The following is a 14,052-nucleotide window of genomic DNA, read 5'->3' as shown; positions in this document are numbered from 1 at the left end:
TGCAGTGTCAAGTCAGCCTGGGAAGGAACACGCTTGAGATTATTATCTCCAGCTACACTGCACAAAGCCTTGATCTGTTGCTGAGGTGTACAGCCTTGAGTGTAAAACCTAAGATATAGGCCCCAGAGTCAGAGGTCAAGCCACAGGACCAATAAAATTTTCAGGAAGAGGATGAAGAGATATTGAAATCTGAGAATCATTGTTCAAAGCTAGCCCATGCAAGAAATTCCATGCAAGAAAGTCTCTGTGTTTGCATCTGTATGCCATCCTGAGGCTTGAACTTATGTTGTTTTGTTCGAGGATAGAGCTCTACTACTCCCAGCGTTTCAGTGATTGATTGGAGCTAGGAATCTCATGGGCTTTTCTGCCCTAGTTCGCTTTGAACCATGATCCTCAGATTTCAGCCAAATGATTCATGCTGGGCTTTGCATAAGACTCATCTCCTATTAACTATCAAGAATTGAAAAACAAAACCTGGAAGTGAGCTGTGACCCGAATACAAACTGGGCAATCACTTTCTAGAACAGCGCCCAGACCTTTAGTTGAAGCATTAAGACAAAACAAGTATAACCACAAGTTATACTTTGGCTCATGTGGTAAGCCACTAGTCTTGAAGAGAAAGCTCTGGCATTGTATCCAGGCCCTGATTTGTAGCCCCAGGACTAGTACATAAACAAAAATTTTTAAAAAAGAAAAATTTTAAAAGATGAAAGGGGAAAATATTAATATTTTCAAATGACCAATGAGTTTGTGGTTCATGTGTATAATCGGAGCACCTCAGAAGCTGAAATCTGAAGATCATGGTTTGAAGCCAGTCTATCCAGAAAAGTACATTACAAGTTTATGACCAATAAGCAAAAAAAAAAGCTAGAAGTCGAGCTGTGGTTGAAGTTGTATAACATCATCTTTGTGTCAAAAAACTCAGAAACATAAGGGCACTGGTGGATCTAGCCTGTAATCCTAGCTACTCAGGAAGCTGAGATATGAAGATCATGGTTCAAAGCCAGCCTGGGTAGGAAAGTCCATGAGATTCTTATCTCCAATAAACCACCAGAAAACTGGGAAATGTTCTATGGCTTAAGCGGTAGAGTGCTTGCCTTGAGCTGAATAGCACAGAGACAGCACCCAAGCCCTGAGGTTAAGCCCCATAAACTACAAAAAGAAAAATAAATAAAATAAGTCAGTGGTTGGTTGCTCATGCCTGTAAATCCTAACTACCCAGGAAACTAAAATCTAAGGGCTGCATTGCAAAGCCAGCCCAAGGAAGAAAGAGACTTGTTTGTGTAATTACCAGTACTAGGGCATGAACTTGCCCTGTTTTACTCAAGGCTAGAGTTCAACTACCACAGTTTTTTGGTCATTAATTGGAGATAAAAATCTCAGACTTTGCTGCTCAGACTGGCTTCAAACCAAGATCCTCAGATTTCAGCCTCCTTATTTGTGCTGGGCATTGCATGAGAGTTTTCAAATGAATGAAGCTGGAACTTGAGCTGTGGCTCAATTGGCAGAACTGGGAAAAACCTCTGAGACAGTGGCCAGTCACTACATTACAGTAGTTGTAATATAAAAAAAAAATGTTAATGTTATACAAAGGAATACTATGCTTCTTTTTAAATGTGGCAAATGAGAAGATAGTACAAAGTTTCAAAATGACATAGGAAAAAGGAAAAAAATTAAAATTCATGTAAATATTAAATACAAGCTGAAATGACCAAATTAAATGTGATCAGAAACATCTCTCACTTATCTCTCACTTGTAATTGCTTACAATAATTGTCCCTTCAGTTTCAGCATCTACCATGGGGATTTAGGCATGACCTCTCTATGCATCCTTGATTGTGTAAAGATCTTCCTGCTTTAGCCTCTTGAGATAGAACTGCAGGCATTGCCCTCATTTTAATATACGATGTTTCCTTTAGAACTCAAAATTAATGTTTAAATAATGGATTATCTGTAAAGCATGACTAAACATCAGAGATCCACCAGAGATCCTCTGAGGAATACAATCAAAACAGTAGAAAAGCACCTACCACTCAAGGTAGGTAACAGAAGGAAGATTTAGCATTCTTTGGATATGCTAGGGGTTGAACACAGGGCCTCATGCTTGATAGGTAGGTATAAAATTCAGTGAGATTAATTATATCCACACTGCTTTGTAACAATTACCTCTATTTGTGAACTATCTTTTTGATACTGATGGAATCCACACAATCATAGAGTAATAATCACCCCAATGACCTGCCCCAGAAATTTTAATCTTCCATTTTCTCTTATGAAATGGATTAGTCAATATGTTTCACATAAATAGTAGATTATTTTTGTGTCCATACAAGACAGACATATATTAATTTCAGCCTTTTTGTCATAATCCATTTATGTATGCCTCATATTTTATAAACCTGTTCATCTGATAGACACGCCAGGTATTTCCAACTTCTGACTACTGTGAACTTTGCTGTTATCATTAGCATATGAGCTATTGGTTTTTTTCATTTCAGTTATTTTAGTTATGCAATGAGAAATGGAATTGCTGCCTAATGTGGTAATGCTATGTTAGGTTAGAAGAATGTGTAAAATTCTACCATAATTGATATATCACTTTTCATCAGCAAAGAAATATACAAATGGTCAATAACATGTACAAGAGTGTTTCAAATCTTTCACAGCTGTGCCCTAAAGGATCATTTTGGTTTTTTTTTTACTTTGTACTTGTTTACATTTATGCCATGCAGGCCTGGAACTATGTAACATCGTCTAGAGCTGAAGTTAGAACAATACCAAATGCCATTGACCCAGCCTCCAAAAACATTTATTCTGGTAGTCATTTTTTTCTAGAGATAAATTTTAGTTATCATATGCATTTTTACTCTTTTAAAATAAGGTTTTCAATTTTAAAAAGACATATAAATGTAACATCTCTGTGTAGCTTCATTTTTAATAAGATAAAAAGTTAATTTTTATTTTATTTTAGTTTTTGTCAGTCGTGGGTCTTGAACTCTGGGCTTATGCACTGTCCCTGTGCTCTTCATCTCAAGGCGAGTGTTCTACTGCTTGAACTACAGTGCCACTTCCGGTTCTAGTGGTTTATTGGAGATGAGTCTCATGGTTGTTTCTGCCCTGCTGTCTTTGAACTCTGATCCTCAGATATCAGCCTCCTGAGTAGCTAGGACTACAGATGTGAGCCACCGGCGCTCGGTTGAAAAATTATACTTACAGAAAATATAAAAGGACAAAAAAGCTTCCCAGCAGGAAAAACCTTACAATCACAGTCTGATAATGACCCAAGCAAAATAATACAATAAGAACTCATCTAAAGTAAAATGAAGAGCAGGGATGGGGGCAGGGGTCAAGGGGTAGAGCACTTGCTTGCCCAACACCAGCCTCTGAATCAAAACCACAGTACTGCCAAGGGATAACAAAAAGTATTAAAACTTAAGGAAAGGTGCAGATAATAGTATGATGGATGACATAGATGTACACACCGGTTATCCCAACACTTGGAGACTAGGCAGTAGAATTATGAAGTTAAGATCAGACTTGGCTACATAATGAGACTGCATCTTAAAGAATAACATAGAATAAAATTACACAAACTATATTTTTAAAGACTAGGATGTAGTTCAAGTGTAATTCAAGTAGTTTTGTATGCGCAAGGAACTGATACAACACACAAAAATTACATGCTTTGATAACTACGATATTCGATTTACACTGCAGTACAAGGTACCCCTTTGCTGCAATCCCTCCTGAGGAAACTAAGTCAGTTGATGCACCTGTATTCTTGGCTGGATTAAGGGTGTTGCTGGGCAAACAGTGTTTGATCTCCATTCTTGGATCCCACTTACAACTTTTTTTTTAGTAGACCACCTACAAATCTCTCCTATCTCAATAGCAGGGTCTTCTGGGTTTCAAGTGAAGTTATCTTTGATATCTCTGAGGGCTTTCCTCCCCTTTGTCTGAACTGCTCTGTTCCTGGGCCCACATTCAGCAGCTTGTTCTGAGAAGAGTGGTAGCTATTTTGCTAGCCACCTGTATCCACTGCCATCTCCTCCTCAAATTAGTCTTTGGTATCAGTATGAGTCTGCTCAGTTGGTAGACCAAGGCTGGGCGGGTTTTGAACTGTCATCCTCATATCTCAGCCTCCTGAATAGTTAGAATTACAGGAGTGAGCCACCAGCATCCAGCCATCATTTCTTTCATCCAGGAAAATTTAGGGGGTGGAATAAATAGCACAGCAGCATATACATTCAGTAGCAATTGCACCAGGGAGAACCAGATGCTCAGAACAAACGACTGACCTTGATATTGTCTTTGGTATCCAACAGTATGTTGTTGGACTTAAGGTCTTGGTGTGTGATTCTGTTCTGGTGTGGGCAGTGAACAGCACTTACAATTTATGTGAAGAGCCTCTTGGTTTCATCCTAATATACACTGCAGTATTTTCAGATCCATGCCAGGAGGTATCTCCTACTGGCCAGTTCCATGATGAGATACAAATACTCTTCCTTCTCCATCACCTGGTACAATTTGATAATGTGTTTGTGCCATACCATCTTTAAAATGTCCACCTCATTCTTTAACTGATGACTGGGGGAATTCTCCCTTCAGGAGTATTTTAACTGCCACTTCCATGTGTGTGAGTCGAGTATGGGCCAGCCTCACTTGTCCATTGGTAACATGGTCGATGAGCTCTTTCACCTGGTTTTGTTTGATGATCTCCTCCTTGAAGGATCTGGAGTATGATTCTTTGTATTCTTCCATCCTTATGCTATGATGGCAGGTAGCAAGTCTACCTAAAATTAACTAAATAAAATAATGGAAAACCCAGAAAAAATAAAAAGAAATACCAAAATCCAAACGACAACTCATCTTCCCAACAAAAAAGTCACGAATTTAGGTTTGAATCAGTCCAGCGGGTCACCAATCAAGAGCTCCTGAGGTGGTATCTAATATAAGTTGGAGCACAGTGGTTTCCTATATATCCTGCATGATCTCTCAAAATGGAGCTATATCAGCCCGTTATAGTGACATCATAGAGGAAATGGACCAATCAGAGTCTGGGCCAGTGAGGTCAGAGAAAAAGTGGACCAATCACAGTTTGCCAGCATTGATACTTTAGCTCATAGGCTTCAAACACTGTTGCTAAGGAATCCATGTGAGCTTGAGGTTGCTCTTGTCATTATTATGCCATTCCTGAAACCACTACGACAGTGGTCAAAGTTCTCTGACCTTCTAGAAAACTCCTGAGTCTCATAAATTGCTTCTGTGGACACACTAGCCAATAGCCTCCATTCTTGATGGACACCTTATCCTACATCTTGTTCCAGCAATGACATGGCAAAAAGGCCTCCGTCCTTTTCAAGGACAGCTGTCCTAAAACTTGCTTCTGAGGTGACAAGGTCCAGGCTGGTTTTGAGCCACAATCTTCACAATTCACCTTCCTGAGTAGTTAGGATTATATGCCTGAGCCATCGTTAGGTACTTAGCTCATCTCTCACATTTGGAGAAAGTATATATATTTGTTAGAAAGGTTGATATTAGATATGTCCTCTTAGCACCTTAATTTTTTTGCCCTTGCTGTCTAATAATTAATCTATTGATTAATGAGAAATTTGTCATAATATCATTGAAGATCACTTGTGTGTGTGATGAGTTGTGTGTGTGTCTGTGCTTTGGGAGGTTTTCTGTCTTTGTTTAATTAGAATGTGTCTTAGTGTGGACCTGGGCACTTATGTTAATTGACTTCTTTAAGCTGCTAGAACCCTGCATAGAAGGGTTCATGCTTTCAATCAAAATTGGGAAGGTTTTGGTCATTATTCTTTCAAATACTATGTATTTCTTTTTTCTCCCTGTACATTATACATATATACATTATACATACATTAAATATTCACATTGTATATGTGAATATATATATGTCTACATTTTTATATTATATATACATTTATATACATATATTTATTTTTCATAGAACTTCCATTTCTTTGATTGTTTATGGTAGCAAGTGTAGTTTGATCTCAATTACTCCATCAGAGTTAGAGTTAGAAGTTTTCCTTTTTATTTCTTGCTGAAAATATGCATTTCTCAGCAAGGATATTGAAACCAGTACAGAATCAGAGCTAGCCTAGAGTTCTCTCTCTCTCTATCTATCTCTCTCTGTCTCTGTCTCTGTCTCTCTCTCTCTCTGATTTCCTGCTTCTGACAAGTGTCTGAGCACAGGGCCATTGCTTACCAAGTTCTTCTACTGTGCACTGTGATGAACTAGTGTGTGCACTGTCAAGCTCTGCTTCAAAGGCAACCACACCTGCACCTGAAAAAAGATCTGCTCCAAATCAGCCTGCATGGGTGTGTCTGCCTCTGTCTTGATGTCAGAGCTCCCATAGCTACTGGGGTGGCCTTAGTAGATGCCATTGTGCCAGGACTGTGACTGCTGACTTTGGGAGACTTAAGCACAGCCTCGTTTTTTACCCAATTTAGAGGTATGCGTTGGATCCTGTGGGCACTACCCTATTGGTGACTGTGCTAGGAGCAAGGCTAGGGGCTGCAGAAACCTCACTGTGGCCTGACTTCTGGGGCACAACAAATGCCATAGGCTTCTCTGGGCTCTTTTCAGAATATGTGGGCAAGTTCAGTGAGCAGAAACTGAGCTCAGGGGCCCCTTAAACACAGGGTAGGCAATGGAGCTGGGAGGAGCAGGGATTTCCAGGTTGCCCCTGAGTTCAAACCTCAGTACCATAAAAAAGAAGAGAACCAGTTATGTCTGGAAAACTTATTAAAAGTAGTTTTTTAAAAAACGTGTATAGTTATTTGGGCTTGAACTCTGGGCATTAACATTTTCCCTTAGCGAAAAATTTCACATAAGACTAAACATTGTTTTTTGGAGGAATACAGGTTGACCCAGTGTAACAATAAGACATACAAAACACTAAGTTGAAAATGAACTTTAGAACTTTGGTGGGGTTTGGAGTTGGGGAGGGTAGTTGTGGAGGTGGGAGGGAAGAGATGTTAGGGGGAAACAAAGGAGACGGCAACAATGCTCAATAGGAAATGTACTCAGTACCTTGCTCATGTAACTGTAACCCTTCTGACCTGCATTTTTACAACAAAAAAGGACAGAAAAGGGATTAAACTTATACTATTGAGCCTCATCTCCACTTCTAGCTTTTCTTGTGTGTGTGTGTGTGTGTGTGTGTGTGTGTGTGTGTGTGTGTGTGTGTGTGTGTGTCTGTCTGTCTGTCTGTCTGTCTGTCTGTCTGTCTGTCTGTCTGGATCTGGGTCTGGGTCTGGGTCTGGGTCTCTGTGTGTTTGTGTGTGCATGCCAGTATTAGACTTGAACTCCAGGACTGGGCACTGTCCTTGAGCTCTTTTATTTAAGGGTAGCCCTGTACCGCTTGGCCCAACACTCTCCTACTGGGTTTTTGTGGTGAATGAGATAAAAGTTTCATGGACTGTTCTTGCTTTGAACCAAGATCCTGTCCTCTCAGACTCCTGAATGGCTAAGGTTATGGGTGTGAATCATCAGTATATTGTAGGAGAATTGTTCTTAAGCAGCAATAATGTGGATTGCTAGCCTTCTGCAATTTGTTGGCATGCTTTTTATTCTTAGAAAGGAATTCCTTTACTGAGAGGCCATTGGTTACCCTGCAAGCTAGGAAGGCAGAGGAAATGGAATCCCCTATCTCCAAAGGCAGGACCTTTTGCGTGATGGTTGTAAGACCCTCATCTTCCTTTATTAGAGCAGATATTTATGCTAGCCTGAAGGTAACACTGTTTTCTTCATTAGCTTCGTATTGGTTGCATTAAATAAGAAAATTACTTGATAACTCTCACCAAACTTCACCAGAGAAAGGGGGGAATGAAGCTATAAAGTGAGGCATTAGACCTGACAGGAATATACCAGAAGGGGCAAGGAGAAATGAGAGCTCATAAATATTGATTTTTATTTAAACAAATTAGGGATAATACATGAATATATGTTAGTACTGGCCAACTGTTCTCAAAGCTTTCTAATAAACTCGCATTTAAAGGAAGTATTTTCCTGATGCAGGACTCCTCACATTACCTGTGTAGATTCTCTAATCCCTTCACTGTCCTCCCAAGACAAGACACTTTCCCTTCAGCTCAGAGTAGTGCATCTAAGATAACATCCATCTACTACTGGGCAGTGGAAGACCAGTCTAACAGCTGGTGAAGTGTAGACAAGCTGCTCTGATCCTGTTTCCACCCAATTCTAGACTTTGCTGTATAGAGTTCATAGATCAGAGGAGATGCTTGAGAATATTTCTGGATCTACGAGTGTGTGGTGTGTGTGTGTGTGTGTGTGTGTGTGTGTGTGTGTGTGTGTGTGTGTGTGTGTGTGTGTGTGTGTGTGTGTGTGTGTGTGTGTGTGTGTATATATGATAGTACTCATATGCCACCATGGGGCTTCCTTCTTCTTTGGGCTTCACAGGTGGAGTTAACTCCTTCTTCCCCAAGTCTGTTCAAAAGATTTGACTTTGAGTGCCTGAGATTCAGCAGAGGAGGAAATGATTCCTGAATTCTCAACTGTTAGATCAGATGGGTCCTTCTACATACTCTGATTTATACTAATGCTAGTGTTAATACTAACCCATGAATGGTAGTAATATCAGCTGGCACTTTTTGTGTATTTTGGTACTAGTTAGTTTTTTTCATGTATGTTAAGCAAACAATTCTCATAAGAATATTATGACATAGTGTTAAGTATAACGTGCTGTACACACACACACACACACACACACACACACACACACACACACACACACACACACACCCCTATTTGGCAGCAGTCTTCATTATGTAAAGTGGACCATGAACTGTAGAGAAGTTCAATGGAAGCCTATCAGGGAACAGATCCTACAGCCAGCACCCTGGATGAGGGACTCACAGGGGTTTGGCCAACAAGTTGGAGACAAGATGATGTAGATCCCGTGCCAGGGTTGGCTACCTTCCTGATCTGGAGGGACCCAGTGTTTGCTATCCAACACTGTCCCTCACGACCTTGCCTGTCCCCACCCCACCCCCACCTAATCTTTGGCACAGGAAGAACAGTTTTTCCTTTTGGCCACACGTTGTTCTGACACATAAGATAGGCTCAATAGAATTTCCAGAGGATAGCAGGAGGATATATAGAAGATACATTAACTGAGGCCAGAAAGTGCAAGGTATTACTGTAGGTCTTACAATTGGTTAATAGTGGGGATTATTGACTCCCTGATCTTTCCCCAAGGAAGTGGAGCCTCTGATCTAGGATTCTCACAATCCTCTCTTAGATAAATAATCTAGTAGAGTCAGAAACAAAGAGGTAATTAAAAATCTATATTTAATATTAATTTTTATTCTTGAATTAGTAAAATACATGTGTAACCTGTCAATTCAAGAATCATAAAAAGGCAGATGGTGTGAGCTTGACCTCTGTCCCTCTACTGTGGCTCTCTTGCTCCACCCTGGGGTGACCACTGCTACTAGTTAGTTATGAATTCCTGCAGCTAAACTAAATGTGCACAAAGGACAGGCTACTAAAATGAGACATTTTATCCACAGCTTCCAGAGATCCCCCAAACTGCTAGCTTAGAACAAGGCCAAATTTCTATTTACACTATGAAGATTCAATCTTCTACACTCAGGTTCACAGCCCTGAGCCAAGTCTGTGCTGGTACTACATGACTGAAGGTGATAGCTCATAATTCACAAAGGAAGAAGTCTTCAATAGTTGGAAGTCTGCCCTCTGTCTTTCCCAATAGGTCCCAGTATCAGGTATGAGGACTAAAGTGTTACAAAGGCCTGTTAGAAATTACTAGTTATGCATATGTAAAGTTGACCTAGCAACACCTCATTAACCTCAAGGTGATAGTGAAGGGAGAGTTCAACAATTGTCAGATCAAAATTGAGATGGATATTATTAAGACTTTCCATCACACACTCACATGATCAGGTAGTACCAGGTGAGGGAGAAGGATGAGCACCAATACTTGGTAATTGAACTGGCCACCCAGAGACCTCTTTAAATTAATGTGAAAATCATTCCATCTATTCAAGAATGAAGTTAGGAGATTGTTCAAACAGACTGTGAATAATCTGCATTACTTTAATGAAAACAGAAGTGCACACTGAGACCTTAAACCCAATAACATCATGTTGGATGACAAATGCAATGTGAAGGTCAATGACTTTGGCGTGAGCATAAGCATTACCCAAGGGTGGTTGCTGAAGGACATATTTGGTACCTTGATTTTGTCCATATAAAATATTCCTGCATGAAAATTACAATGACTACACGGTAGACATCCCATGCTTGGGAATCATCTTTTGTATTTTATACAGACGGCAAATTTCCCACTTGAATATATGAATTTTAGCCGGATACAGGTAATTGTCATGGAGGTCACCTACATTACTCCATTCACCTGTCTCCAATAGCAAAAAATATCACCTTGAAACTGTAAACTGAAGACCCAAAGCAGAGGCACACTATAGAACAAACAATGGAGATTGGCTCAACCAAGTTGAGGAATATATCCTATTTCCTGATGAGCAACTATGTAATGAGTTGAACCCAATTTCCTGCCTGTCATCTGAATTTCAATTGTCCTATGTTGACAAACCATCAATACTGAAGAGAAGTGCTACTCTTCCTTCCATTCTCTGCTTCTTGCAGAAGAACCCCTGTTACAGCATGATCACACACCATGAATCTATGGTTTCCTTTAGTTCTTCTTTCTTCATGAGGAGCAATGAGAGATGCTGGTAAGAGGAAAAAGTCCTTCCCTCTCGGTAGCTGAACAATAAGATCATAAATTCTATCTCAATTAAGAGACAGGATTGAAGGTATCTATCAGGATAGCTTCCAGTATTTGAAGAATACGATGCTGTGTGCAGACATAAAAATAACCTTCACAGATTACAAAGAAAGTTTTTCTAGAGAAAGGGTTCAGAGCCCTTCTATAACAAAACAGCAGTACCCAGGTTTTCAGTTCATTTTCAAGCTGGGGAATTCCAGCTTGAATCCTTGTCTACAGACTTGGACACTTCACATAAAAATCATTCATTATTTTGGATGACAGAAAATACCCCTTGTCCAGGTAGGTGTTTTAGTACTCTAAATTGTGGAGACAAAAGGTCTAGAATAGGTAAAAAAAATTAGGGTTTTCCTTTTTGGTCAAGGATTTATATTTTCAGACTACAACTTAATATTTAAAGAAAGGATGGCTATGGGAGTAAATTGTGGTTTTCAAGTTTACTTATTGAATCTTTCAGTTATTGAATCTGGCTTAATTTGTGAGATACACACACACACAAACACACACATGCACACACACACACACACACACACACACACACACACATATATATATAATATGTAGTATGTATATATATCACAATGATATTACATATTAAATACAATATATACAATTATATTTGTAAAAATATACACAATTTTGGAAAAGATGTTTCATGAAATTCTCTGCCTTTGCTTTAAGACAGCATTCTCCTCATCTCAGCTTCCTTAGAAGCTAGGATTATAGACTGGGGCTAGTGAAAAGATTTCCTTTTAAATGCTACAGAAGACCTGTCTTTAACTTCCAAGGAGCACTAGAAATTGAAGATAATAGAATGACCAACGTAATTAAAACATTTCAGTCAGTGGAAAACTTTCAAAATTTATTTTAGACAAAAATTAGGGAACAATGTTATTAGATCTATCCTTGAAAAAAAAAGATTAATAAAAAATTAAAGACAGATATAGATCCCAGTTTCAAATGTGGAAGAAGAAGGCTTATAATTTCAAGGCCTAGAATTGGTCCATAACCATTCATTAAATAAAAATTAATTTTGTAGGCAGGAACTTGTTTGTTTATCTTTTGTGTTCAGAGGAATGTCTGCATTATGTGTAAACAGACCTCTCTACAAGGTATCTTTCTGGGTCATACAGTAGTTATTACATAGCTGTATGTAGACATACAGCTTTCTAATGACTTTCCTACATACACCAACTAATGTTAATTAAGTGTCATGTAGAATAACACACCTCAATTTTGTGACCATATCCATTCTTATTCTCCCTATTGTCCAGTAGTTTGTATCACAGTCAGCATAACTGAAGCTGGCACATGGAACAGACATGGACTCAATGGATCCTGGCTGTGATATGGCCCCAAATATAGCAAATACCAGAATCAATGAGATCCAAGCAGCTGTCCAAGGTGCCTAGTTGTATGAATGCCAGAGGCCTGTTAATGGCCTGACATCAAAACTTACACTGAAGTTTAACTTCTCAATGTAGCAGTGTCAGGAGGTAGTACCTTTAATAGAGGATTACATCATAAATGGATTAATGCCATCTTGTTAACTCGCAAGGAACTAACAGGATCACTGTTAACAGTTAGAAAAAACACCCTAGGTCCCTTACTCACTCTCTTTCTAGCACATGCCATGATTCCAAGATCCTACATGATGTGATGCACTTAGGGGCCTTGTCCCATGTACTACCATGCTATGTAGGGTTTCCAGACACCACTATTTTGAGTGAAATATTTTTATTCCTTATCAAGTATACAACTTCAAGGTTTTTGTTAAATCATGACAAAATGGACTGAGATGCTATACTTTTTGCTTTTTCCATACAACTAAGGATTAAACTGAGGGCCTTTCACTTACTGGGCCGATATTTACTGCTTGAGCGTTGCATGGCTCCAACCCTTTTTTTCTTTTACAGTTTGCTTTTCATATAGGGCCTTGTGCTAACATCACTGAAGCCAGCCTCACAACCTAATCCTCCTAAACCTTTGCTTCTCAGTAGCTGGGATTACAGGCCTGTGACACCACACTTTGCCACTTAGAAGGCACTACTCTTTTGGGGAAACATAATACAGACCACTGAGATGTATGTGTGTATGTTCATAGAAATTGGTCATGGTGATTTATTCAGGACTGAGGGTGAATCTCCTGAATAATCCATATTCTTAAGTCCTTTCACTCAAAAAAATTGCTTCTCTGGGTGTTAGTGAGTCACAGTTGTAATCCTAGCTGTTCGGATTGCTGAGGTTTGAGAATCATATTTTGAAGCCAGGTGAGCCAGGAAAAGTCCATGACAATCTTATCTTCATTTAACTACCAAAAAATCAGAAGTGGAACTGTGGCTTAACTAATAGAGTACTAGCCTTGAAGAAAAAAATAAGAATAGCAACTAGGCTCTGATCAAGTTTCAGGACCAGCACCCATACAAAATCTCCAGATAACACTTGTGCTAATACAATGAAATCTTGTGCTATTGCAAGACACAATTATACTTAATGGATTATCTCTACAGGACAGTTGCACTAAAAATTTCTAGTATTACTTCATAAGCTATATTCTTTCTGAATCATCTTTTTGGCCCATTGTTTCTCTGAGAATGATGTCTTGATTTTGGAATAGAGGAGGAAAAATTCAGTGATGAATTTGGCTTCTGAATTCCTCCCTCGTCCATTATTGACCTGTTCTCTCTTTTTATTTTTTTGGCAGTCCTGGTGCATGAACTCAGGGCCTGGGCACTTCCACTGAGCTTCTTTTTTGCTCAAGGCTAGCACCCTCCTACTTGAGCCACAGCACCACTTTCTCATTATGTGGTACTGAATAATTGAACCCTGGGCTGTACGCATGCTATGCAAGCACTCTACAATTAAGTCATAATCCCAGCCACATGTTTTCTTTTAAAAATACGTCTAACCGGTTTATTTCTGGCCATATCTGAAGCCACTTCCAGTGCTATTGATTCATTTGTTTAATTTCTAACTGCCTTTCGTTCACTGTAACTGGCAAATTATTTTCTACTCCGTTCAAAGATTTGGGCTGGGAAGGTGGCTCAGTGGTAGAGTGCTTGCCTTGCATGCCTGAGGCCCAGGGTTCGATTCCTCAGCACCACATAAGCAAAAAGAAAAAAAAAAGATTTATCTTTCGTTTTCTTAAACTGCACACTTCATCAGCTAAACTCAAACAATGCTACCAGTGACTGAAATTGAGGACACTTACAATAATAAATAGCTAATAATAAAT

This window comes from Dipodomys merriami, unplaced genomic scaffold (assembly GCF_024711535.1).
Source record: "Dipodomys merriami isolate MVZ:Mamm:240054 unplaced genomic scaffold, mDipMer1.0.p SCAF_1101, whole genome shotgun sequence".
NCBI classification, from domain to species: Eukaryota; Metazoa; Chordata; class Mammalia; order Rodentia; family Heteromyidae; genus Dipodomys; species Dipodomys merriami.
Note: the sequence above shows the minus strand (reverse complement) of the source record.